Source organism: Canis aureus, chromosome 24 (genome assembly GCF_053574225.1).
Source record: "Canis aureus isolate CA01 chromosome 24, VMU_Caureus_v.1.0, whole genome shotgun sequence".
Taxonomy (NCBI): Eukaryota; Metazoa; Chordata; class Mammalia; order Carnivora; family Canidae; genus Canis; species Canis aureus.
In genome coordinates, this window is record NC_135634.1 from 37,174,168 (window position 1) to 37,201,369 (window position 27,202).

The 27,202-nt window shown below is 43.3% G+C and overlaps 1 long non-coding RNA gene across 1 annotated transcript; it reads right to left on the reverse strand.

The window, feature by feature from the left end:
- Positions 1-13,236: 13,236 nt before the first annotated feature.
- LOC144296524 (uncharacterized) lies at positions 13,237-14,805 on the reverse strand. Its single transcript, XR_013363623.1, has 2 exons — positions 14,402-14,805; positions 13,237-13,519 (listed from the first exon to the last, which is right to left on the reverse strand). It is a non-coding gene; the product is annotated as an uncharacterized LOC144296524 (long non-coding RNA).
- Between the last annotated feature and the right edge of the window lie 12,397 nt (positions 14,806-27,202).

The following is a 27,202-nucleotide window of genomic DNA, read 5'->3' on the forward strand; positions in this document are numbered from 1 at the left end:
TGCTAATAATGACAATAATAATACTAATAATAACAAAGCTAGATCAGAATTGTTGAGAGAATTATACACAAGTATGTAGGAGGTCTTGACACATATAGTTATTTAATACACGTTAATTTATTCTCCCTCTTCCCTCTGGGAGGGAACGCTGGATCAAAACATTTCTCCCTTCCTAGTCACCGAGATTGTTCCTTCTTTTCCTTCACTCTTCCCCCGACTCCTCCCTTTGCTTGTGTCTCTTACCTCTTTTCCCTTCTCTCCTGCCCCCATATGCAAAGCCCCAGAGGTAAACTGTATCTGTCTGTTCACCCCCCATCAGGCCCTGTGTGCTGCAAGGCACAGCCACACACTCCTGCCCAGCTCTCACACTCAAGCAGCTCCACTCCTGTCCATAAAGGCGAGAGAGTAGAGTTCATTATCCCATCCATCTTCACGAGTTTCTCTTTGTTATTAGAAAGATATTTCTGTGTGGCACAAGAAAATCCTAAGGAAAAAAATCCCAACCCTCAGAAACATGTTCCCCCTTCTCCATCAGCCCTCACACATTTCCATTTGGATTGATTGCCTGCTATAGCCTCTGAGCTTTTGAACATCAAATTTCAAAACGGCAACATAAAAGAGTGAACATGAAATGAGCAGCTCGATTCTGCCCTCCATGCTGGGGGACATGTGTTCTTGAAGTGCAGGAGAGAGAGGGGAGTCTCGTCTCCCCCGCCTACATTATCTCCTGAGGCTTTTGATGCCAGCCCTTCTCCTCGGGGCCCTCACAACAAGGCAGGAATTTAGCGAGTGTTTTCTATGAGCTGAGCTGAGCGCTCTGCTAGGCACGTGCAGTACCTGGAAGTAAATGATTTGGGGCTTAAGCAGATGGTTCACTCCAAGATTCAAGAGGGATATGCATATGGGACCCAAACCAAGGGATATGCAAAAAAAAAAAAAAAAAAAAAGGTGACAGTAAAGTGGTAGTTAAGGACTATAGAATAAGGTAGGAAAGCTTACAGGCAAGGAAAAGCACCTGAAATTTAACATGAACAAATCTGAATTCAATCCCTTCCACTGAAAATTTCTCCTTATTCGGTTATAATCACTGTCTCTTAAAGACAGATACTGTTTATTTATTGACTTAGCCAGAAACCTGATTTCTCCTTCCACCTTACCCCCAAGCCCACAGCCACCATGTCCTGTTGATTCTGTCACAAAAAGCTCTACAAGTTAATCCCTCAGTTTAATTCCCTGGTCCCAACTCTGTCTATGCTTTCACTTTAACCTGGATAACTAAAAAAAATCTCCTAAATGTTTGCCTCTGCTTCACGCCCCACCTCAGGTTCCTTCTTAAAGATCCTCATTCCCTTTCAGTTAATAACCAAACTCTTTTAAATGGCATTCAAGGACATTTAGGGTATGGCCCCTGCCTACATCTTGAACATCATCTCTTGCCATGTGCCTTGTGCCTCAATGTTTCTCTTCCGTTGGAGTTTCCCTAAATAGTTCATGTTCTCTCGTGCCTGTCTGTACAACTGTCTCCCTAATTTACAGCCACTTCTTCTCCATACTCCCTTACTTCGTTTTCTCCTATACAGACTCTGAGACGTAGCTCGCGCATCATTGCATAAGTCTCCCCAACACCTTTCCCTTTCCTTCCCATAACAAGTATTTCCATTTGTTCATATCACCCACATTTTATCAATGGCAGATTGGTTTGGTGAGCTCTCGTGGAGCAAGAACTATGTCCTGTTCATTTTTATCCAGGAGCTGAGCTGACCTTGTTTCAGTGCCTAGTGTAGAGTAGTGGCTTCATAAAGACTGATTGTGGAGTTAATGACAGGAGGCAACCTGAGCAAAGCCATGAAAGTGAGAATTATACATGAATCTAAGAATACCATGATAAGAAAAGATCTTGAACATTTTCAAGTCCAACACTCTCATTCTGATGAAGTATGTATAGACTAGAGAAAGGAAATAGACTTCATAAGTCTACACGGGTAAATTAATTTTAACAGGTGACTTCTAATAGTATACACTTGAAAGCAAGAGAAATCAAAATGGGTTATGGGGGCAGCCCCGGTGGCGCAGCGGTTTAGCGCCGCCTGCAGCCTAGGGCGTGATCCTGGAGACCCTGGATCGGGTCCCACGTCAGGCTCCTTGTATGGAGTCTGCCTGTGTCTCTGCCTCTCTCTCTCTCTCTCTCTCTCTTTCTCTGTGTGTTTGTGTCTCTATGAATAAATAAATAAATTATCTTTTAAAAAAATGGGTTATGGGAGTGGGAATAAAGACCACAATGTTGAATTTGTTAAGTGAGACAGGATCAGAAAGGACACAGGAGAAATGGTGCCATCACTGAGTTTGGGGAGAACATAGAAAACCAGATCCAGTCTTAGCTGAGGAGCCAAAAGTGCTAAAGCTCGAAGATTCTGTAGAATGAGGTAAGTCCTACCTGAACCCAGGGAGCAAGAGGTAGTAAAGCATACAGTGAATGACACTGGGGGATTCAGTGAGAGAGGAAGTAGATCCCATGACAATTTTTGAGCCAAGCTTCCTCCAATAGGAGTCTTTCTTGATGGTCTAGTCTTTGTCACTTACATGTGAGCCCAATTCTGTCTTCAAGTGGTCATGCTTTATGGCTCACATTGGGTTGGACCTGATAACAACATAGAGTCCGAATGAGTTAGAATATGAATTAGGGAGCCTGATCTAGTGTGGTCTGAGGAACCATGGTAGGGAGCTAGGAGAGCAAGGCTGGATAGTTCTGGAGGACATGAGATATAGTATTGAATAATTCAGATTTGTTGCTTCAGAGAATAGGGTGTCATTGTAGACTTTCAACCTAAAGAATGGGCTTGTTTCAACTCAAATCCTTTTCCTATAAGATCATATCTTGGAACTTTATTTGGACTTGCTTTTCCCTCTGATTGGAATGCTCTTTCTCTTAGATTTTCTCCTTCTCTCTTATCTCATCACATCCCTGCTCAAAAGTTCTATTATGAGGAAAGCCTGGTCTTATTGCTTGATTCAAATTTGCCACACCTTCCATTACCTACCTGCCTGCACCATGATGTGTTTCTCTGTTGTATTTGTCACTCTCTCATCTACTCTAAATCTTTTCCCTATTTATTTGTTTTTTGTCTATCACCACCCACTAGAATGTAGACTCCATGGTGGGGGTGGGAGGGGGGGTATTTTCGTCTATTTTGTTCACTTCTGTGTTTCCAGCTCCTACACTTGGCACATCCTAGGTGTTCAAGAAATGCGTTGAATAAACATAGGGTCACACTCATGGGAACTGTTGGAATGGACAGTGTGCAGCCTCCTCCTTACCCGCCCTGTGATGGGACTTCAGCAGGAGGACCCAGGGTACAATTGTGAGATTGCCATTTTGTGCAAGTAGACAACATCCACTCCATCTTGATTATACCATCCCCATGCTCTGTCTTCCTCAACATTTAGGTCCTGCTCCTTCCCATCTAATGTCCTATAGTGGTCCTGACCAATGAGAAATTGTTACCAGAGGGCTCTTCATCATAAATCATATGTCCTTAGGCCTTCATACTATGTTAAACTAACAGGTAAGGCACCAACGAGAGGAGAGAAGGGGACCCTTCTCCTTCTTTGCTTTTTTGGTAAATTATCATGGTAAATTATCCCCTTCATTTCCCGATGTTCAGGGATTCTGGCCAGGTAAGGAGTTTGCAGAGAAAAGCAGAGACTGAAAAGCAACTGAAAAGCAGAGACTCGCCCTTCCTCTTTGTATCCCTGCTATATCTAATCATGCTGGGCACCCAAGTGGGCACTTAATAAAGAAGAAAACAGTGGGCATGACCTGGGAGAAAGGGATATTTGAAACAGGAGTCCTCTCTCCATGATATTGTCTGCATGGCACTTGCTTTCCTCACCTGAGCCCTAGAAAAATGAATTAAGCCCTCTCCCTTTCCAGATTATGTTTGTCTAGCTTTGGGTGACATGTACCTACCTGATAGCCTTCCAGACAGAAATTTGGATAAAGATTCCCTGGCTCTGTGCCTTTCTTTACTTTTCCAGACCACCATATTTTGTTTTCCTTTTAGTCCCTGTTACCCTCCTTGAAAGGTCTGGTAATTCCAGAGAATGCCAACTGTGCGACACAGCCTGCTGAGGTTTTCCTCACCCAAAGCCTTTACTTGAACATACCCATCAATACCAAAGCTGCCTTTTCTCTCTCTGCCTCGCCTATGAGACCGTCTGCTCCTTTCTTGGCTATGCTAGCCTTGGTTATTTGCTGCGGGTCACTCCCTGAATTACTCTCATCAATTTAAGACATGTTTATTGAGTACCTCCAATGTGCTGAGCACTGGGAATATCAAGATGAATTAGTTTTGGCTTCTGCCCTTGCAGCTCTGATGTCTGGTGGGCCAGTAGACATGAGTTCAGATGTTTGTCAACAGGTCTTCAGAATGCTCTGTGCAGGCAGGGAGAAGCATGCTGGGACCATGTGAGTACTGGGGTCTGGATGGTGTCACAAAGGAGGTGACTTTCGAGCAAGGTCTCCAGTAATCCAAGTTTCCCATATTTGACTACAGAGCATGCTTTGGCCCTGAGAATCTCTACACATATTTCACAACACCTGGATTTTTAACAGGTTCCCTTCAAGACAGTTCTGTCTGTCAATTTCAGAGATTTAACATATCTTTTACTTCATTTTCCTATGTGATACTTCACTCCTCTCTAGATACATTCAGCCTAGCATTCAAGAGCCCTTTTATTTTCTTCTGGGTATTTCACTTACTAGTTGGGTGTATGACCATCTCCTCTACTTCAGTGTTTTTGATTATCCTCTCTCTGAGGAAATGGACTACAAAGTAGATGTGGAATATATTTCACCATTTACAGAGGGACCCAATAAATTTTCAAATGTTCATTCATTCTCCTGGTCTTCTGGTGTATTAGGGAATTTGGGACTCTAGCCCTAGTTCTTTGTAAGTGGATGTCCTGCTCTCTGATGGACTTGAAGAGTAAAGATGATGCCTTCCTTTACCTATCACATAAAGCAGTCTCTGGTGGTTAGGGAAGCAATATAGTCCTGAGTGATTTATATATATATATATATTTTAAAATGTAATATATATATTATATATAAATATAATATATATATATATTTTAAAGATTTATTATTTATTTGAGACAGAGATAAAGAGAGAGATAGCACACATATGCATGAGCAGGGGAGGGGCAGAGGGAGAGAGAGACAGAGAATCCCAAGCAGACTTCCCACTCAATGCGGAGCCTGGACTGGGGCTTGATCTCACAACCCTGAGATCGTGACCTGAGCTGAATCAAGAGTTGGATGCTATAGCCAACTGAGTCACCCAGGCACTGCTGAGTGATAATTTTTAATGGTGGAAGAGGTAATGATAGGTATGAGTAGCAGCCAGATTAGGCTTCTGCAGAGGCATTTTTGAAGAAGAAAGGACTCCCCAGGGTGTTCATCTGTGCCTTTGAGAACCTTACCCAAAAGGATAGGAGTCAATATGCCATAGCCTACTATCCCAGCCAGTGGAGAAAGAGTAGTCCAGTTGGAAAGAACCGATCCGGTAAATCTTAGTAGCATAAAACCAAAGTCACTTTGGGAATTGAAGTAGATGGAGCCCAACTAGAATTCAGATAATTGAGTGTGAAATTCTAGCTCATGAAAAGCTCCTTGGAGCTTGCTGAGAAGTCTGTAAGTTCCATCTGCACTTTGCCTTGGGCAGGGAGAGCAGCCAAAGAGAGTGTCTGTGCACTTCAGGATATCCAGATGTTCGAGGAGCCAAGTTCAGGTCCTTGATGGAAAGGGTGCTGGATGCTGACTCCCAGCCTCTCTGGCAGAATGGTCCCTGGCCAGCGATAGCAGGCTGGTGACCTGCAGACCATATAGCTTCATTAACTACACACAGATCAGATACTCCGTGTACACATGAAAGTGATCTAGTTTATCCCTTTACATGGTGCTAAGTAAGGGCCTGGGAGTGATCCAGGGGTCTATTGGTGAAGGGAGAAAGAAAGCATTGTAATTCTAGAGGATTCATGGGCCTTGAGGGATGAGACTGGGCCCCCTGTAGTCCTAGGGCTATGGGGGATATTTGATTCTGGTAGAAAGCAGCTTTGAGCTGGGCCTTGCTGTGGAACAACTACAGAAAGAAGCTAAGTACAGAAATTTTATTAGTTAAGGAAATTCTATGTCTGGTGGAAAAATCACAGGTCTTAGAGTCAGGAAATGTGAATACCAGCCCAGGTCTGACCTCCATGGCCTTGAACATTCTCCTCAGGGCTTCTAGCCCTGGTTTTCTTTCCATAGGGAGAAGAATACTATTCCTTCCAAATCACAGGTAGTCACATGGATAAAATGGGCTGACCCAGACACATCAGCTTCCCCTAGGGAGATCTGATAACTAGTTTCTCAGCAATTGGGCAGGAGGGCCCAGTGCAGTGCCCTTCCAGAGAACTATAATGTCAGATACAAATGCAAGTCATGTATGTCCTCACAAGTTTCCAAATAGGTAATTTTTTTTAAAGATTGTATTTATTTATTCATGACAGACACACACACACACACACACACACACACACACAGAGAGAGAGAGAGAGAGAGGCAGAGACACAGGCAGAAGGAAAAGCAGGCTCCATGCAGGGAGCCTAACATGGGACTTGATCCTGGGTCTGCAGGATCACATCCCGGGCTGAAGGAGGCACTAAATTGCTGGGCCACCGGGCCTGTCCCCAAATAGCTAAATTTTAAAAAGTAAAAACAAAAACAAAAGATGAAATTAATTTTAATAATACATTTTATTTGCTACACTATATCGAATACACTAATACAAATATTTGTATACACTAATACAAATATTAGTTTAATATGTAATCAATTTATCAGATACTTCACAACCTTTTTGTCATACTAAGTCTTTGAAATCTCGTGTGTCTTTCATACTTAAGGCAAATCTCAGTCTGGACCTTTCAGTAGCTCCAGAGCTACATGTAGCTGCTGTGTTGGGCCAGGAGGCCTGGCTTGAGGCTGTGTAGGTAGCCGGCTACCTGGCCAGTCCCTCTAGCTTCTCTCTCACTACTTTTTTCTTTTTTTTTAAGATTTTATTTATTTATTCATGAGAGACACACACACACACACAGGCAGAGACACAGGCAGAGAGAGAAGCAGCACCATGCAGGGAGCCCAATGTGGGACTCGATCCTGAGACTCCAGGACTACGCCCTGGGCCAAAGGCAGGCACTAAACCACTGAGCCATCCAGGGGTCCCCCTCTCTCACTACTTTTGAGGCAAGCTTCCTGGGAGGGTGAACTTTGATTTTTGAGGTTAATGGGCAAGAGTCAGTTTAGACAAGCAGGGAGGACAACTTTCACAGAAAGAATGGCAAGGATGCAGGTAGAGAACCCTTTCCTACTCATGGGGAATACCCTCCTCAGAACCCTTTCCTACTCATGGGGAAGACCTCATTGTTCTCACAGCCTCAGATCCATTTCTATTCCCCACTCAGGGTGTATACAACCAATTTTCACTTGTTTGCATAATGCTTTTATTTTCTTTTCCTCTCTCCTGCCAAACGCATACAGACCTACTGTGGAGGGTCCATTTAGGCCCTGCTTTCCGGGTTGGCCCTGCACTATATAGCACAGTCCATTCACTGTGAGCCCTCTGCCTCCTCAATTTGCACCTCATTCTCTCCCTCTGTAGAATGGAGTTAATCATGTTCATGTTTGACCTAGCCTGGCTCCAAGGAAGGGCGTAGAAATGAATGGGAATTAACATGTGTGAAAAGTGCTTGAAGCAAGGAAGAACAGGAGCCTCAATACAAAGTGTTTAATTATTCATTTGGTTTTTCAAATCTACACACTACCTTAAAAAGGTCTCTGACATGACGACTTCTGCAGGCCCTATCGAACTGACCTTACAAATAATTTGCCATGGTCTCATTCCATATGCACCTACTCTGTCGAGGGAGCTGTCTGAGGTGTAAACAGGGCAGAGCTATGTCTGAATGAAGAGATGTGCTGATTCTACCTCCAGCGTCTCAGGGCCCTGTCGGGCATGCATTTTGTTGTAACATCCAAGCACCTTCCTCCCCGGTAACAGGAACAACCTTGTGACCTTTAAGATTTCAGCCTCCTGCAAGAACAAGGCCTGTTATCCTGGAAAGCCCTAGAGTGCCAAGCCTCCACATGGAAACCTAGAGCTATTGCCTTTCTTAAAAATAGCATTTCATAAAATTGACATGCTTTGTTCAGAACAATTAAGTTTCCCACCCAGCAGCATAATTGGGTTTTTGTTTAGCAACTTGTACAGGTCTTTTCACTGGAGGACACCACCAGCTTCTGGGAAAGAGCCAATAAGACCTCGATAAAAACATAAATATGCAAGGGGTAAGGATCATGTTGTGGGAAAAAAGAATGGGAAAAGAGGCTCCATTTTTTTTTTTTTTTTTTTTGGTTTCTAGGAAACTGGTGCAAAGCTTCCTTCCACGTGCCCTCTGTTACCCCACACAAATAACTATTTTCCCCCAATAATTGCTTTGTTGGGAGAAATGGCTTTTTGGGGGTATAACTAAGGGATAAGAGCTTTTTGGGCCTAGCCTGAGGAAGCAGGATCCCTGGCCACTGGTGGGAGGTCATTAGCTTCAGGAGATGTCAACTCTTTGCTCTTGAAGGTTTGTAGAGACTAGGCCACCTGAGAATTGGTGATCTCTTTTCAGAGATCTGACAGATCAGATCAGACACCTGACATCACAGTTGTAACTTGCAGGACATTATGGAGAATTTGTTGGGCTTCCTTGGAAGACCTGTGTGGGCACGTATGTGCAGGCACTCGGGCTGCACTTTCTCTTATGATTTACAACTAACAAAGCACATTCATGAGGTCATCACTGATCATCACTACAGTCCTGCATGGTAAATAGTCTCAGCCCCATTTTACAGATGAGGGCTCAGAAGTCACAAACGTGTAGGGAGATGGCCCAAGTTGCATGACCACCTGGTAGTTCCACTAGAATGAAAGACAATTCCAGCAAACCTAAAGCAGATATTTGTTGGAGTAATATAAGGAAGCATGGAAAGTGATTATACAGAATCATCTGAATAATACACAGATCTGAAATCCAGGTCTTTCCATTCAAAACCCAGTGTGTTTTCCATTCTTATACACATTTCTGTGTTCTCAAACATGCTCATAGAGAAACACACAATTTATCTCTGAATATAACTGTATTTTTGATGTCTTGGCGTTATTGTCATTAAGGATGTCCATACACAAAACTTGAGTGGAAGGACATCATTCTATGAAAAAGACTGAGGTAGTTCCCAAGCATCTGAGTTTGTACTTTGAGTGTCTTCCTGCAGGTGTATCCAGGATTGTGGATTATTCTAAGATCTCTGGATGGGACTTAGTGAAGCCCCTTTCAGTATATAAAGATTCAAACTGAAAGAGGGTGTGGTCTGAACTTGCCAAATGAGAAGGGCATGGACTGCTGGACTTGGTCTCTGCCAGGGGTTCCCCACTAGAATGAAGGACACCTCTTGGCTACCTGATGGAGGTAACTTCAGATTAGTGAAAGAGGCATCAATTTTACAAGTTAGGAAGTGGGCATAGGGAGGAAGCTACCCTAAGGAGGACCATATACAGAGGTATATGAGGGGCTTTAAGCAGAGACCAGATAAATGACTGAAGGCAGATCCCCAGCCCTCTTACCACGATACCCATGCTAGGACTACACCAGCTTCTGAGTGTTAGAGACAGATGCTGTGGCTGGGGGCCTGGTGATGTTGACGGGATTCTTACGTCCCTTATGTTTTGCTCTGAGGTTATGATATTATAAAATTGCCTCCAGTTTTTCTTCTGTTTGTCCCTTGTCCCTGAAAGCAAATTTGGGGATCACAGGAAGCCTATTTGCTGGACTTAGGCTAAAGAGCTGAAAAATGGACTCAGTACTGCAATCCAGTGAGAGCAACTGTTTGGTGGAATGAGGGACAGGGGAGCAGAAGTCAGCCCTTGACAAACAGATACTCCATTCATCCTCACAAGATCCTGGAAGGCATCCCCAAAGCAGAGAACAAACATCATTACTTTTTAACACTACAGGAAATGAAAGCTTGAGAGGCCAAGAGATTTTCTCTAGACACATAATTCAGTAAAAGGAAAGGAACTCTTAGATCTATGTATGCACCGGCCAAGGAAGGGGGAGAAACTCTGTCATGGGACAAAGATCCCCTGCCCTTTGCATTGCCAGCTCCCTAGAAACCCACTCTCACTGAGCAGCAGAGACCTTAGGATCATGTGTCTCCACTTGAGCAGGGCCCATGTTCAGGGTCAGACCCAAGAGGAAAGCATGAGGAAATGAGATTCTTCTGGGAGACCCAGAAGACATGGACTGTCACACCACACACTCCCTCCCAACACTGCATTTACCCAACACTCAATTCACTGTTTTCAGAACAAAACTATTTTGTCTTTTCAGTATCTTTTCAACCGAGGCAGAAATGGCAGCAAGATTTAAGCCCAAGCTCCTAATCCATTTTCCCACAGGTGTTCTTAAGTGAGGAAAGGAGCATATGAGAACTTGCTTAGCAGAGATAACCATTACATGTGCCACATAAATATAAACTATGGAAAGAGCTACTGACAGGTGTAGACAAGTTTGAGAAACATCCTAGTTAGACAAAATTTTGTCAATCTGTCATATATTTCCTCTTCTCTTCCCTTCCTCCCTCCCTCATTTCCGTTACTCGCATGGAGAAGGGGGGTTGGGGAGATAGAGGGAGGCTGTGTTACTTTTACCTGTTAGAGAGTGGCTGTTCCCAAGCTCCCTTCCCATATGTCCAGACTGTTGTCAACAGGAAGGGCTAGTTTTTAATCTCCCCACTTCCCCTTAAGGAGAATTGTACATGGTCCTCTCTTGAAAAGTCAAGACTCTCCAGACTCTGGAGCCTGATTGCTTGGTTTTGCTTCTAGGCAGTAGCACTTACTACCTATGTGACCTTGGACAAACTACTCAACCTCTCTGTGCTTCAGCTTCTTCACCTGTAAACTGGAGCTAGAAATGGAACACATGCCACAAGACACTATGCTGGTTGAGTTGATGTTTGTGAAGTCCCCAGTTCAGGGCTTGAGGACTATTTAAGTGATAAGTAAATAAAATGATGCTCTGACTCCATGTGTCTTGCCCTACAGAACATTGGCCACTGCTTCCTTCCCTAGACACTGGCTTTCACTCCCCAGGTAGACATTCTTTTCTGCTCTCAGGTCTCTGAAAAGCCATGTGCAAGGTTCTCTGGGGCTCCAGGGTGGGGGTGGAGAGGGTAAAGAACTCCTAGGGCCAATACAACATTTGCTCAGGCTCAGATCACTTTGATTCCTTTTCATCTCTTGCTCACCTTGCCACTCCTGGTCAGAACTCACCTCCCCACCTTATTGTCTCCTCAAGACTCTGGGGCTCTTGTCTCTGCTCTTTGTACCCCTGTGATTCTTGGTAAATTGCGTATCTGGACCTCATATATCCATGTGCACAATGATTTCCATTTCCCTGGATTCTGATTGTCCTCACCTGTGTGTTTTCTGCCTAGAGGAGAAGTTCTCTGGCATCTGAAGACCCACCAGGTTGCTGGTCTAATGCTTTCTTTGTTGCATCATTTTAGCCTGTACCCTGCCAGTGTGACCCTGGTCCCAACCCCTGCACACTGGCCAAGCACAAATCATCAAAGATGCACAAAGATGGGGTACAATGAAAGATACTTGGAAGAACCCAATAAAGGATTTATTCAGGAGATATCTCCATCTCTTTAAGGATCTTCTGAGAAGGCTGGGCACTGGAGATTTGACATCTTTCTGTCCGCTTTTAATAAAATTTCCCATTAATTAAGCAGAGCAGCATGGACTGTAGCCCTGGTCACATTATTTGTCTTTTTATTTTGTAGTTACATGGCAGTATCTTTAGTGCAGGAGCCCTGGAATTATACACTAGGTCCTAATATTTCAAGACCCAACAGGAACAAGTATGCAATTATATAGTTCAGTGGTGCAGTGCCACAGCAGTGTAGGGAGAGGTAGAAGGCACCACTCCAGCTCTTGGAAAGTTCCTTTGGAAGGAAACATGAGGCCCTGGACTTCAGTGCCTTCCAATCTAGGGACCTTCTCTCCTGTAGGCAGTCTCTGTCTCTATCTACCTCTGGCCGAGCATGGGATGTCCTTCCAAGTCCTCCAGGACAAAAGGAGTATAGGGAGAGAAGGGAAGACCTATCCTCTATGTGCCAGCGACATCTGAGTCCTCACAGTAATCTATAGGTGTAGAGTAGGTAACGCAGAGATGTGGCCTCTAGTTGTAAACCACTTAGGTTCGTGTGTATAACTTTGGGGAAGTTACTCATCCTTTATGAACTAGGGCTTCCTCATCATCTAGCAAATGAGGTTAGAAATGACACCTGCCTAAAGGCTCGGTCACAGGATCAAATAAGATAATCCAAATAAAAAGGCCTTTTTCTATTATGATCCTCATTTGACAGATGAGGAAATTCTGGCTCAGAGAGGTTAAGGAACTTGTCCAAGATCACGCAGCTAGTAAGTGATATTAGTCAGGATTCTAGACCCAAGTGTGTGTTTGGTCTTTTGTTTTCTTACCCTTAAACTTTGCGGCAGGAAGGCAGCAAAGTTAGTGGCATGACCTGTCAATAATGGTGTCTGACTGTGGTTTAGAAAGGGAGACACGCTGTGCCTTATTCTATTTGCAAAGGACAAACAGCTTAGAATCAAAGGAGCTGGAAGGGATGTCCCCAGGACATCTTGCAAAAGTCATAGGATTCCTCCTCCCCTGTGGCTGTCCCTGAGCACCTCATGCATAGTAAGAGCAGGAAAATAGCATTTCGGACCATGCTTTCCTGAGGGACCTCAGCCACGTGCACATGGATGTGTGTGTGTGTGTGTGTGTGTGTGTATCTGTGTGAGTGACTGTGTGTGAGAATTGTGCACATGTGTGTGTGAGTGAGCTTGTGTGTCTGTGTGAGTGACAGAGTGTATGTGCGTGAGCCTGTGTGCACTTGTGCATGCGTGTGAATGACTATGAGTGCGTGCATGCACGTGAGAATGTGTGCACACGTGCGTGTTTGTGTATGTCTGTGTGTGTTATTGAATGGGGGTGTCTGATGGGTCCAGGAAGGAATCACTGAGCCAGAGGTTTCCATGGTAGCTGAGATACCCGCTGGTCCTTAAATAATTAACCAGCCAGAGCTTTTAAATACATTTCAAAACAAATACTCATTTCCCTTTAATGCGGTGCTGATTTCCCCTTTTACGCACTGCCCGAGGCGATGCAAGCTGACTGTAATTCTTGCTCTGATGTGGTGGCAGCATCTTTGGTTGTCATGGGAAGCAGCTCCTATTGTCGGGGGGCCGGCCCATAACTTCACCTTGTCCACAGGAAGGACGATGGCAGAGGGGGAGGAGATTTTCCTTCCATCCCTCTTCAGATGGTAGCATTAGGGACGTCTAAGGGGTCCGCTGCAGCTTTGCCCCTGAAAATATGAAACTTGCTAGCTGTCCAACAGGCAGGTTTCTCTATAATTTTATTCTGCAGACACTCCTAAACAAGGCGTTTCTCCTGGCAAACACCCTGTTAGATCATTTTGTTTTCTAGTATGGACTACCCTGACTAGGGCAAGTGGACACAGCCTTCTCCATCCCTTTCCTGCCTCATGTTTATGTACAAACTTACATCAAGGTATATGCACTACCTAGATGTGCCTCTACCTAAAATCCATGTTCCCTGTTTGCCTCCTTATGATACCTAGAGCTCCACACAGCTGAGTGGATGCGTGTGTGTGTGTGTGTGTGTGTGTGTGTGTGTGTGTGTGTGTGTGTTGGGGAGCAGGGTTGGGGTAGGGAGGGGGAACACTAAATATTTTGTTTTGCTTAGTCTGGGACTAACGTCTGACCATTTTGGCCTTGTTGTAGTTTGTGTTAGTGAGCAAAATTTGTGATCTCAACACCACAGCATCAGTGGCCAGGCCCCTGAGCCAGGGCTCTCATCACTAAGGAGGTTGGCTCAGCTGTGATGACTTTCTCCTAGGGAACACCTGGGGCATCAATCACCATCCCTAATCGGATGTCCAATCAAAGGAAATAGTGGTGATGGTTCTATGCTATATATCAATAGTAACAATGAAAACAATGTCTATATTTGTTGAGTACTCACTATATCAGAAGCTCTGGGTTGGCACTTTACCTGCATTACTTCTGGGAATATTCACATTGGCCCTATGACTGGGTACTATAGTTAGGAGAAAGCAGGGCTAGAGAATTTACTTCAGTAGCCTGTGATCATAAGGATGGCCAGTGGTGGAGTCAGGATTTGAGTCTAGAACCATGTGGCCAGTGCTTTTAGCCAATGTGCTCACCTGTGTGAGCAGAATTCCAGCTTGGAGAAAGGGATCCAATCCAGGCCCTACAGCTGAGAGGACAGGGGTGAGCCCCCAAAATGCCCAGGGGTACCACGAGCCACAAGGCTTGAGGAGAGCCCAGAGCTGACAGTCATAGGGCACAGCAGGAGACCTTAGGGGACCAGGTTGGAGGATGAGCTCACAGCAGGACAGGCAGGGAGGGCACAGGACTCTGGAGGTGCCTCATAGCCAAGGCCCTGGGGAGGAAGGGGTTGGGCACTCACGATCTGGGAGTAGCTGCTCTTTCAGACCCTAGCTGAGGAGTCAGTAGTTGCCAAGGTTAATTATGCTCTCAGTCTCCCCAGGTGACTGGAGATCCAATCAATTCAATTGCTCTGGGCCTGACTGGCATCTCTAGGCAACCCTGTATGATGGTTGTACAATAATCCTTGTTCAACAGTTGAAGAAACAGGGACTCTTAGAAAGTCCATGACTTGCCCAAATCTGGACTGAACAGTGACTGAACTTGGTCCAGAGTCCACATATTTAGCCTCCAAATTCTGAGGTCCTTTCCCCTATAGTCACATGGATTGGTGAAGAAAAGGAAAGATAAAGCAGGAAAGAAGTATGAGGACAGCACCAAGTGAGAGTGTTCATGGCTGTGTAAGGTCCTCCCAGCTCCCCACAATCCAGGCAAGTCTCCTAACAATCCAAGCCTATCTAGGTAGTGGGGCTCCTGTTCTGGCAGACGGTACCCTGAGGAGCAAGTAGGCTTTTAAAATGGAATGTTAAAATGGCAGAGGTACTGACGCTCAGTGCACAAAGTCCCAGGCTAAATGTCTTCATATAGTGTCTGCAGAACCGAGTGAATGGGGAAAACACAAACAGGAACATGTAAATGAGTAGAATTTATGCTAACTTTCCATCAATTTTTCAAAACGTTTAACTATGGAAAACTTCCAAGATATACAAAAGTAGGAAGAACCCATTCATTTTCTTAACTTTTTATTTTGAGACATACGTGCAGATGTAAGAAATAATACAGAGAGATCCTATTTATCCTTCATCTAATTGTTCTGAATGGTAACATTTAACAAAGCCATATATCATGACTAAGAAATTAATATTGTTATAACCAATCAACCTTAGATTTTATTACTTCCATATACACTCGTGTGTATGTATATGTCTGTGCACTTCTATGCCATTTATAGTGTATGTAAATTCTACTTGTGTAGGTGCACATGACCACCAGGGTCAAGACACAGGCCAGTTCTCTCACAGGGATCCCTCATCCTTCATAGTCACAGCCACCTCCCTACCTACTCCATCTCCCTAACCCCTGGAAATCATAATCTATTATCCATCTCTATAATGATATAATTTCAATGATGCTATATAAGTTAATATGTTAATACACTATATAAATATACATATTATGTAGCTATATTGGTACGTTGTATGAATTAATATGCTGATAAAACAGGCTTCAGAACAAAGAAAACAAACACAAAAACAAAACAAAACAAAACAAAAAAGAACAAAGAAAACTCCTAGATAATGAGTACATTATATAATGATAACAGGACCAACCCACCAGGAAGACATAAAATTTATAAATATGTATGTACCAAACAACAGAACCTTATGATACATGAAGCAAAACTTGATAGAAAAGAAAGGAGAAACAGTCTGTAATTAAAGTTGTAGACTTTACCACCCCACCCTCAGCAAATGACACAACTACTAGATGGAATATCAGTGAGGATATAAAAGGAATTAACACCACAGCCAGTCAACAGGATCTAATGCGCAGACATAAGAACACCAACTGAGAGTAGCACTATACAATTTTTTTTCAAGTGCCCGTGAAACAAGCACAATGCACTATATGCTTGGCCACTAAAAAAAATAAATAACTCAATAAACTTCAAAGAATTAAAATCTTAAAAGGTGTTCACCATCATTAACCATTAGGAAAATGCAGATTAAAACCACATGAGAGATCACTACATACTTATCAGAATGAATAAATTTAAAAAAATGACAATATCAAATGTGGGTGATGATGCAGAGAAACAGAATTACACACTGATAGTGAGAATATAAAATTTTACAGTCACTCTGGAGAACACTTTGGCAGTTTCTTACAAAGCTAAGCATGCACTTATCACATGGCCCAGAATTTGGACTTCTAGCATTTATCTCCTCAAACACAAACTTGTATATACAAACACTGTTACTAAATTCATACCAGCTTTATACAGTGGTTAAAAACTGAAACCTCTCCAGATGTTTGTAATTCAGTGAGTATGAAACAAATTGTGTCTATCCCACCACGGAATACTACTCAGCACTATAAAGGAACTAACGACAGATATGTGCGACAACTTGGATGAATCGCTAAGTGATTCAAATATCCATTCAACTTGGATATTTATTATGCAAAGTGAATAAAACCAATTTTAAATGCTTACAGACTGTATGGTTCCATTTATAGAAGATCCCATCCTCTGTTAAGAGAAAAATACTGAAAAATATTGTTCTACGTGTGCAACAATCATGTTCAGTTTTTTATTTAGACCATGTTGCTGAAACAGATGGGATCCACTGTTCTGGCATGTGGCTTCATGGTTTGCCCTCTGCCACCTTTCTATTGTTATTTGGGGGATATTTCCCCTTAAGACAGGAGAGTCTGGATCAAGGCCAATACGTATCAAAGCAATTATAAAACAAATTAAAGAGTCACGGAATGTTAGCAGGAAAGAAACCTTTGAGATCATCTAGTTCAGTGGTTTACGATGCTGACTGAACAACAGAATCACATGGGGAGTTCTGAAGTAGGCTGATGTCTGGGACCATCCCCAGGGATTCTACTTTATTTGGTCTGAGGAAGTACCCAGGCATCATTACTTTTAAAAAGCTCCCCGAGCAATTCTTAAGTGCAGCCATGTTTGAGAACCACTAAGGAGTCCAAGCTCCTTATTTTACAGATGAGGAAACTTTAGACTCCCATGGGTGAAATAAATAGCCCTAGGTAGCTTATATGGCTGGACTTTGTTAGAGCTGTCTCCTAAATCCTAGGACTTTCCCCCCCTATTTACATAGTTCTTTCACATTCCTTATCAAATTCATCTTCCTTAAAAACCTTTAAGGTAAGAAGCATGATTTAATTACTCCCATTGTAGGGATAACAAAACTGAGGCACATGGAGATTAAGTGATGTTCTTAATTAAGACTTCATAGTGCAGCAGAAGAAAACCATAAATGTGGCCTCTTGACTTCTAGCCCAATAAGAGCTTCTAAAAGGAAAGTTGAATGTTTACTTGCCAAGCCCAACAGTTTTGAGAGACGTGTTACAACCCCAAGTGTTGCAAGGACCACCGGGCTCTCTGGGGCCTCCTTCCTGGGTCAGTTTTTATTGCTTCTGTTCAACATAACTCATTAAAGTATCCCAATTTTCATAGATCTTAATCCGTTCCTGCCAATACCTATTGGATCTCGATTTACACTCAGTTTATCTCAGCTTCTTACCAGGAATGAGAAAAAACGGCCCCCGCCTTTCTCACTTCTGAGTTTATTTACAATTGCATTTTAGTGAAAAATGACCCATTTATTCATTAGTTTTAATGTGTCTCTTTCAATGTCTAGTTATCTTCAGAGGTGTTATCATCATTCACCATAGCATTCTGGGGTGTCTAAATATTATTAAGGATGGTTTGCAGCAGGGTGAGAGCAGCAGTGTGGGTGTGGAGGGAAGGAAGGGGTGGACATGAAAAGAGCAGGAGAAGGAGATCAAATCAGGACCAGAGACCTTGGTCCCTTGCGACTTTTGGCATTAGGAAGCTGCCCGATGGATGCTGGTAGAGGGCAAGTGAATAAGAAGGATGTCTCAGGGGAAGCCTGGGTGGCTCAGCGGATAAGTGCCTGCCTTCAGTCCAGGGCGTGATCCTGGAGTCCCGAGATCGATTCCTACATCAGGCTCCCTGCATGGAGCCTGCCTCTCTCTCTTTCGGTGTGTCTCTTGTGAATAAATAAATAAATCTTTTTTTTTTTTTTTTTTTAAACAAGGATGTCTCAAAGAGATTTTCAGGGAAACCTCAAATGTCCCAACAGGAATGAAAAACAACTTTTCTTCATTCTGGTAGATTCTTTGCCATCTGTTTTGGTGTCATTACTGCTTGGGCAGTAAATGCCCTCATTACTGATTCTCAGTTATATCACTTTATAACAAGGGTCTATGAACTTCAACACCTATGTTTCAGAACATACTAAGTGATGTAAGTTTTGGTTTATACATTACCATTGCTTTCCCACTATTTTGTTCTCTTTAAGTTAAAACTAGTTTTTGGCTTTAAGCCAAGTGAACTGCTGTGTAAGAAAGAACGTGAACTTTGGAAGGAAGTGTCTCCCCAAAGGCAGCCTACGGTTATGGAAAGACACAGTTCTGAACTAGAAGCTCTGGGTTTGGATCCAGCAGTGGCTGGCCTTAGGGTCAATTCTCCCTGTTTGAGTTACTATTATATACATAACTAGCTCAAATGGCTGAATGTGACTGTAGAGATGTTGGCTTTAAATATCAAACTCAGCACAAAATTTTTAAAAAGGAGCTCCTAGTCTGGTTAAGAAGAATGGCGTCAGATGCATGGGAATAAATCTAGCTGAACCTCTGTCCATGTGGTCATCTCTCCCTCCTCTGAATTTGCAGGGTGCTAAATCTCCTGCACAACTGATTCATCTTTGCACCATCATAAATGTTTTTATTTGTTCCTTCATTAGTTCATTTGTTCATTCATTCACTTGTTCGTTCATTCATTTGATTATTTGTTCATTCCACAACCTTCTATTTACAGGAAGCCTGGTATTAGAGACTTTAATCCCTCCTGCACCTGGCTACTCTGCTAACCATGACGTGGCTCAGAGCTCTAGCGATGAGATGACAGTGACTCAGGGCCACGTTGCCTTTCACAGGCCCTAGGCATCTGGCGTTCATGGACATGCCATGAAAGATTCTGTATCTTTTCTCCATTAAAAAATAATTGTATATTCCTCCATTAAAAAATAAATTGTATATGTATACATAAGAAATTATATTTGACAACTGTGTTGATACATAAGCTAATATAATCGGGGCTGGAGGAATGTGTAGCCTGGGAAAATCACACAGAGCAAAAAACCCTGTAAATATTCATGGAATGAATGAATGAGTAACTGCTTTAAATAGGACAGTATGTCTCACCTGTGCGTCAAGAGGAGCTAATCTAGAAATTATAATTAAAGGCTGTGTTTACTTGAAAAATGCCAACTAATAATAACCTGCTTAATCAAACAAGTATAGAAACTACTAGAACATTCACATCCAAAGAACGGGTGGGTGAGCACCTAAGGTCAAATGATATTTTTATAGATACACATGGCAATTTTGTTAGGTTAAAAAAATAATAATGAGCTAGTGCCACCATTTAATGGGTCACCTACAAAATTTAATGCACTTTAAATGGATTATCTCTTACTCTCACCAAGGTAGGCATTTTGCTCCATTTGAGAGCTGAGGAAATGGAGGAAGAGTGATTAAAAGATCCTCTGAAGACTGCATCCCCTATGATTTTTTTTGCTACCTGGTCTTGGCCATCTAATTTTTCAGGGGTCTGGTTTTCCAAATATTAAGTGTAGCTGGTGCTACATAGAAGGCTAACTAGACAGATGCAAGGGGTCTTAACATTATTTTCAATTGAACTTTAGGAAGAGAGTGATAAGAATAATTCTATTCTTCAAACCCAGCTATTCAAAGCTTTGTGAAATTTCCTAGTAAGTCATGGCCAGTAAGAAAATGGAGTGTGGAACTGGGATCCTACCTCACAGGCTTAGCCTGGGAGTGTTGTAAGAAGACACACCTGGGTGATCAACTCCTTCCAGTTTGCCCAAGACTTTTCAAGCTTTAGCACTGAAAGTCCTGAGTCCCAGGAAACCCCTCAGTCCTGGGCAAACCAGGGCAGTCAGTCATCTTAGATAACCAGACCCTGGTTCCCAACGAAAGCAGAGTGGGACTCCTTAGGAGTCAGGTGCTTAATCCTCACAACATTCTACAAGGTGCATGCAATTGTCCCCTTATTACAGGTGAGGAAATCAAGAATCAGAGAAGCTCCGACAACTGCCATCAGCCATGAAATGAGTCATGTCTTAGCCTCAGGTGTACAGTCTTCCCTTTCCATTATGCTTCAAGAAGCACCTGGTGGCCTGAGTAACCTGTACTAAAGTGGTATTTGTCATGCTAGACCTGGGATTGGCCCTGGGCAGAGAATTATTCCGTTGAGGAGGTCCTTAGCTGTAGCTACGATAGACAGGATAGAGGTAACTTGGTGCAGACAGGACATGGTTAATGTCGTGAAAGATTTCCAGTTTCAGGATGAGACCATCCTGGTCTTTTATCTTGGGGGAGGAGGGTGGGAATCTTGCCTGAAAGTGGGTGGGAGAAGATTCTTCAGGAGCCTTCCTGCCCTGCTTTATTATTAGGTTAATTGAAACCGTAAAAGCAAACTCGGATTTGCATTAAAGCCCTGCATAGCAGATGGTGACAAGTTCTAAGCATCATAAAAAGAGGATTGGAAGTTGTAAACGTCTTGGGCTCATCTGTGCCAGAGTGCTGAGAGAAAGACGTTGTCGTAGACGATGGCCCACACTCCTTGCTGCCCTGCAAGTTAGCTTCTGGGATGGCATAACCCCAGTTCTGTACCCCTACATACCCTCCCGGGACCACACAACTTCCCTTCCTGGGATGGGTTGTTGTCATCAGGGATCACAAACCTTAGAAATGGTCATAGCATCTTTCCCTTTGTTCTCTCCTAAAACATGTTTGCACATCAACGTTTTTGGGTAAAATGAAGTTCGCCTGTAGCACTTCTCCATTTTCATTCATGCTGCTTTTCTCCTTTCAACCTGGTAATGCCTGTGCCCCCACTTCAGTGCCCACCTTTTCGCTCTCCTCTAGCTACCTTTCCTTGGGAGGTCCCAACTTCCAAACATCTCTTCCTTCTTCCCTGTCCACTGAATTTGCCAGTTCTCATTGCCCTTCTCACAGCTGGCTGATCCAGAGGAACAACACCTAATGAATGGATTCTCTGCCTGTGGTGACTACTTCTCCTTGATAGCACTACTCATCCTCACGCCCAACAGATGACCTTGCCTCCCACATAACTGAAAAAACAGAATCCTTTAGACACCAAGCTCTAAAGATATCAATATTGCCATTGATCCTTTTGCCAATCTCCTAGAAGAGGACACCCTCCTCTGCTATATCTTGTTCCTCATCCCAACTTGTAATATCACCTTCAGGACCTTTTGCCATCAATTATCTCCTTTCACCTGCATCTTGATTTTCCCTATCTTATCTAGTACTTTCTCTGTCTATATTCATACCAGAGAAATCTCCCTCTTCATCCTGCCTTCCCTGCCTTCATCCTATCCTCAAGCCTCTCTGTGGAACAGTCATTTCTTGCTGCTTCTGCTCTTGCATCCCCTCATCACCACTACTTCACTGAAATGCCCCCCCACTTTGCCCACTTTCAGGTCCAAAGGGCTGTTTGGACATCTCTCTGCTTGTTCCTGCAACACCTTCTCTATATGTCTAAATGTTGCCTTTTCCCTTAATCCATTCCATTTGTATCAATAAGTATTTCTCCCCATATATGTGATGTTTGTACCTTTATAGCCGAATGAGAAAAGTGCTGTCATGGTTGCTGGAGTGAGTCTACCCTTTAAGACTTTGTGTTCTTTGAAGGCAAGGGCCTATATCTTGGTTATCCAGTATTCAGTTCTGGCAGGATAATCACTTCAAAAACATGTTGTTATTTCATGAATAGAATAAGGGAATGATATTTCCACGATAATTTCTTTCATGATGCATACATAAAAAGTCTGAACAAAGCCTTTGTGCCAGACCCTTGCCCTCCTTTAACCCATCATCTAAAATGCCTGAACTGGTCACTCCTTTGGACTAAGTTACTCAAGGCCCTTGTATAAACTCAGTTACTTAAAATGTGAAAGGAAAAAAGGCAGGAGTAGACATTCATTGGTCTTATACTATATACAAGCAACCATATTAGTTTACCTGCATTCACTCAGGTAATCGTGGAGGGGTAAATGTTTTAAAACACATTATCTTAGAGAAGAAGAAATTAAGGCCAAGAAAAGTTAAACGATTTTCCCATTGGAGATAGAAATAAAACAAGATTGGCCCCGTGTGAATAATTGTTGAAACTGAGTGACAGGTGCACGGGGGCTTTATTATGCTATCTTCTATTTTTAAATATATTTGCAGTTTTTCTATAATGAAATGAGAAAACAAAAATATTTTACAGTATCATCAGCTAGTATATTAGTTATCTATTGCTGCATAACAAATTACCCTAAATCTCAGCAGCTTAAGACAGGACATATTTATTATCTCTCAGTTCCTGTGGGCTAGGATCTGGCCATAGCTTCTCTGTTTCTCCTTCAGGGTCTCCCATAAGCTGCAGTGTGCTGCTCAGGGCTCTGGTCATCTCAAGTCTCAGCTGGAAGAAGAGAGATCCATTGGAAGCTCATTCGTATCAGAGTCTCTGACTTTTGGTGGAAATAGCAGTTCTTTGCTACCTGAGCTTCCCCAAAGTACTACTCACAGAATTGCAGCTTGCTTCCTCTAATGTGAGGGCTCTAAGAGAGAATCTTGGAAGTGGCATGCCATCACTTTTACCATATTCTATTCATTAAAGTGAGTCAGTAAGTCCAGCCCACACCCCAGAGCAGGGATTACATAAGGACGTGGATACAAGGAGGTAGGGATTAATGAGGGTCCTCTTAGGGGCTGCCCACCACTGCTAATAAGTAGCCTTGCTGAGTCTTTTTCTTTGACCCCAAATTCTGTGTTTTTTCCCACTGCTCCAAGCAGCCTCATGAATTTACCATTGGCAAGTAACACCTTAGCTGCAATTAACTTATAAGATTGACCCACCAGAAGGCAGATCTATAAGGTAAATGTGACTCAGAATTATTAACATTTGGTGCTAGTTGGGAATAGGGCCCCAGAATTATGTGGCTCCAGAGGGGCACCATTGCCATTAGGAAAATGGGAAGTGTCATATGAGAAGCATGAAGACCTCTACTGAGAAGTGGTCCCATGGGGCCCTTGAGAGATAGAAGTCTGAGAACAACTGGAGCTTTCAGCAGGAGCATCGATTGAGGGCAAGGAATTCTATTATCTTCTTACCATTTACCCCTAGTAGTGTCTATTGTATGGTAGATGGTTCTTGATCGTTTGTGGGGGAATGCATAAAGTGAGAATGGGCAGAGAGGTAGATGATGTGCTTAAAAAAAAAAAAAAAGTAGAGGGATGCCTGGGTGGCTCAGCAGTTGAGCATCTGCCTTTGACTCAGGGCGTGATCCTGGGGTCTGGAATCGAGTTCCGCATCAGGCTCTTTGTGGGGAGCCTACTTCTCCTTCTGCCTGTGTCTCTGCCTCTCTCTACATGTCTCTCATGAATAAATAGATAAAATTAAAAAAACAAAATAAATAAAAAGGAAGTAGAGGCCATTAAGAGCAAGCTAGAGTCAGATCCCTACTGAGGGTGTGGCCTATGAAGTATAGGTCAGACTTAAGGAGGAGGTAGGTAACATGCCCAGGGAAGGGCTCTGTGAGTGCTTGTGCAAGCTGAGCACCGTTCCCAGGATCCCTGACAACTCACTCATGGTTTTTGGTGGTAAATGGACCTCCCAGCGGTCTCTTTCACCCAGTTCCCAACAGAAGAGTGACTGACCCTGGGATACAGTATGAGTCACTGGGGTCATATAGGACCCCAGGAGAGTGCTTGTAAAGTGTGCTTCTCAGAGCCTCAGGATTTGGAGACGCGCTTCAGGGGCGAAGAAGGTGAGGGGAGTTGAAAGACAGGTCTCTGGACCCCGTATTTTTCCTTCCACAGGGCACAATGCATTGATTGAGAGCATGAAAGCCTAGGTTCAAATTTTAGCTCCATCACTTGCCAGCTGTGTGACTTCAGTCAAGTGACTTAACCCTTCTATTGCCTTGGTTCCTGGTCTAATAAAAGGAGGATGATAGAGGTATATATCTATTAGGCTTATCTATTGTGCATGTGAAATAATTAATCTGTAATTAATAAATAGTTAATTTGGAATTATGCCTGGCACACAGTAAGCACTCCACAAATGTTAGCCATAAGAATAATGACATTATTATTATTGTCATTATCTAGGGAATTCACTGTCTCAGGGTACATCTTACCTGTGGGCTGGCATGACAGGATCCCAGGCTTTCTCAGAGCAGCTTCAAGAAATGCTCCCCATCAAGACTGGCCCCTGGGGAAGCAGGGCCTTCTGCTTTCATCTCAGAGATGAGAGGCAGGCACAATTCTAGTCCCAGGAGGCGATGGGCAGGGGGAGGAGGATGGATTTTTTTCTTGTTTTTGTTGTTGTTTTAATTTCGGAAGGCATTTCTCCAAGGGCTGGGGAGGCTGCGGAGCGCGGGGATGCTGAGCACCCAGGAGCCTGCGCCGATGTGATTAGATGGCATGGGCCCAGCGGCGGCAGCTGCTAATCCTGACTATTAATTAGAAGATGTGGCAAAGAGTGCCAGCTCACCAGCGCAGTTGAGCCTAGCAGCAGCTCTCTGCCTTCTTCTGCAGCCTAATCCCCTTCAAGATTAGGCAGTGCAGGGCTCCAGGAGGAGCACCAGGAGGGTGACACGTGATCAAGGCCCAGAGGTCTTTGCTCCTCAAAGCCTCCATCCCTTCAACGGAGATAGCACTGTACAGTTTCCTCAGCCTGTTCAACCATACTATGGAGGCCTGAGAGATTTGTGACAGGAGCACTTGGGCCAGGGCTCCTCCCAGGTGTTCATGTCCAGTGAAAGCCTCTGACTTGTGTACCATAACCGTAAAACCTGCAGGACCTATGATGATTTCGAAGGTCACCATGCTTGACCCACTACCGTGATCCCTGCAGGCAGGAACTCAGCTGGCCATGCCTTGAGAGCCCTTCTTCTTCCAGTTCCTAGAGGTTCCTGTCCAGCCAGAGTCCACAGCCTGCTTGTCAAGATTCCCCAATCGTATCTCCTGCAGGTTCCAACCGCTGACAGAAATGCCTTAGTGGATCCATAGTTATGAAGATAACCCATTTCTTGTCTCATTCTCTCTTCATCACAGCTCTGAGAGCAAGTCAGGCTCGGGGGTTAGCCTCTCATCCTGAAAGTGGACATGCTAACAGGGGTGAGATCTGCTCAGGGCAGGGATCAGAACGACAGGGAGGGAACAGGCTCTAGGACTATCTGCTGATTTTTCATCTCTACTTCCATTTTCTTCTAGTTGCCCTTTTGCGGGTATGGTCTTCCCCATTTGCCTCTGCCTACAGAACACCTCTGTTTATTCAGGACCGAACTCAAGTCTTTCCCCAAGTCTGCCCATAGTATAGTGGTGTCCACTAAATCTCTGTCTTCCCTCCCAGATGCCAGAGGGCATATCTTGCACGAGGAGAAGGTCACCAAGAGACCAGATCTTGGTAGAGGCAGGGCATGGGGAAGAAAAATGAAGTCTGGGGCTCTAGCCCTGGATCTTGTTTCTAGCCAGCTGTGTAACTTGGCCAGGCCCCTCCTCTTCTCTGATCCTCCGTTTAGTTTTCTCATCTGTGAAATAAGGATATACATCTATTGTGGGGATGAGGGTCAGGGATATTGGGGAGGGAGGTATGGGAGAAGCCATGCAGAGCTGCTAATTTCTGGACCTCACCATTTGTAGGATGAGTTGGAACAGCCAATGGCAGCTGAGACATATGGAGCTGGGGGGCCTTCTTTTCTGCCTTCTCCCTTCCCAACTTACCAGAAAGAGCTTCGTGGGCTTGCTGAGGGAAAATTCAACTGTCAGGAATGAATATTCTAGAATATAAACACGAAGATTAGAGCACACCAGCTGGAACTCTGGCTTGGTCACTTGTTAGCTAAGACGAAGATGATGATAATAGTGATGATGATCTCGATACATTTGAATGCTGATCATATACTAGATTTTATGTGAAGGCTTTACACTTATAATCTCAATGAAATTTAATAGGAAAATGGAAACTATTTTAATCTCTGTTTTATAAATAAGGGAATAGAGGCTTATAGAAATTAAATAATTTACCATTCCCACCAACAGTGCACAAGGGTTATAATTTCCCACAAGCTCTCCAGTGCCTGTTTTCATGCATTATGTATGTATGTGTAGTGTAGTGTAGTATAGATGATAGATATAGTAGATATGAAGTGGTATCTTATTATAGTTTTGATTTGCATTTTCCTAATAATGATCAGTGCTGTTGAACATCTTTTCATGCATTTGGAGAAATGTCTATTCAAGTTTTTTGCCCATGTTTGAATTGGATTGTTTTCTTCTTCTGTTGTTGTTGTCGTCCTTGGGTTTTAATAGTTCTCTCTATATCCTGGATATTAATCCCTTAAAAGATACATGATTTGCAGATATTTTCCCTCATTCTGCCAGTTACCTTTTTTTACTTGATAGTGTCTTTTGATGCACATCATTTTTAAGTTTTCATGAAGCTCAATTTGTCTTTTTTCTTTTGTGTTCTGTGCTTTGGTGTCATATCCAAGAAAGTATTAACAAACCCAATGTTGTAAAGTTTTGCCCTATGTTTTCTTCTAAGAGCGTTATAGTTTTAAGTCTTATAGTGAGGCCCAGATCCATTTCAAATTAATTTTTGTATATAGTGTTATGTAAGGGTTGAGCTACATTCTTTTGCATGTGGTTTCCAGTTTTCCTGACACCATTTGTAGAAGACT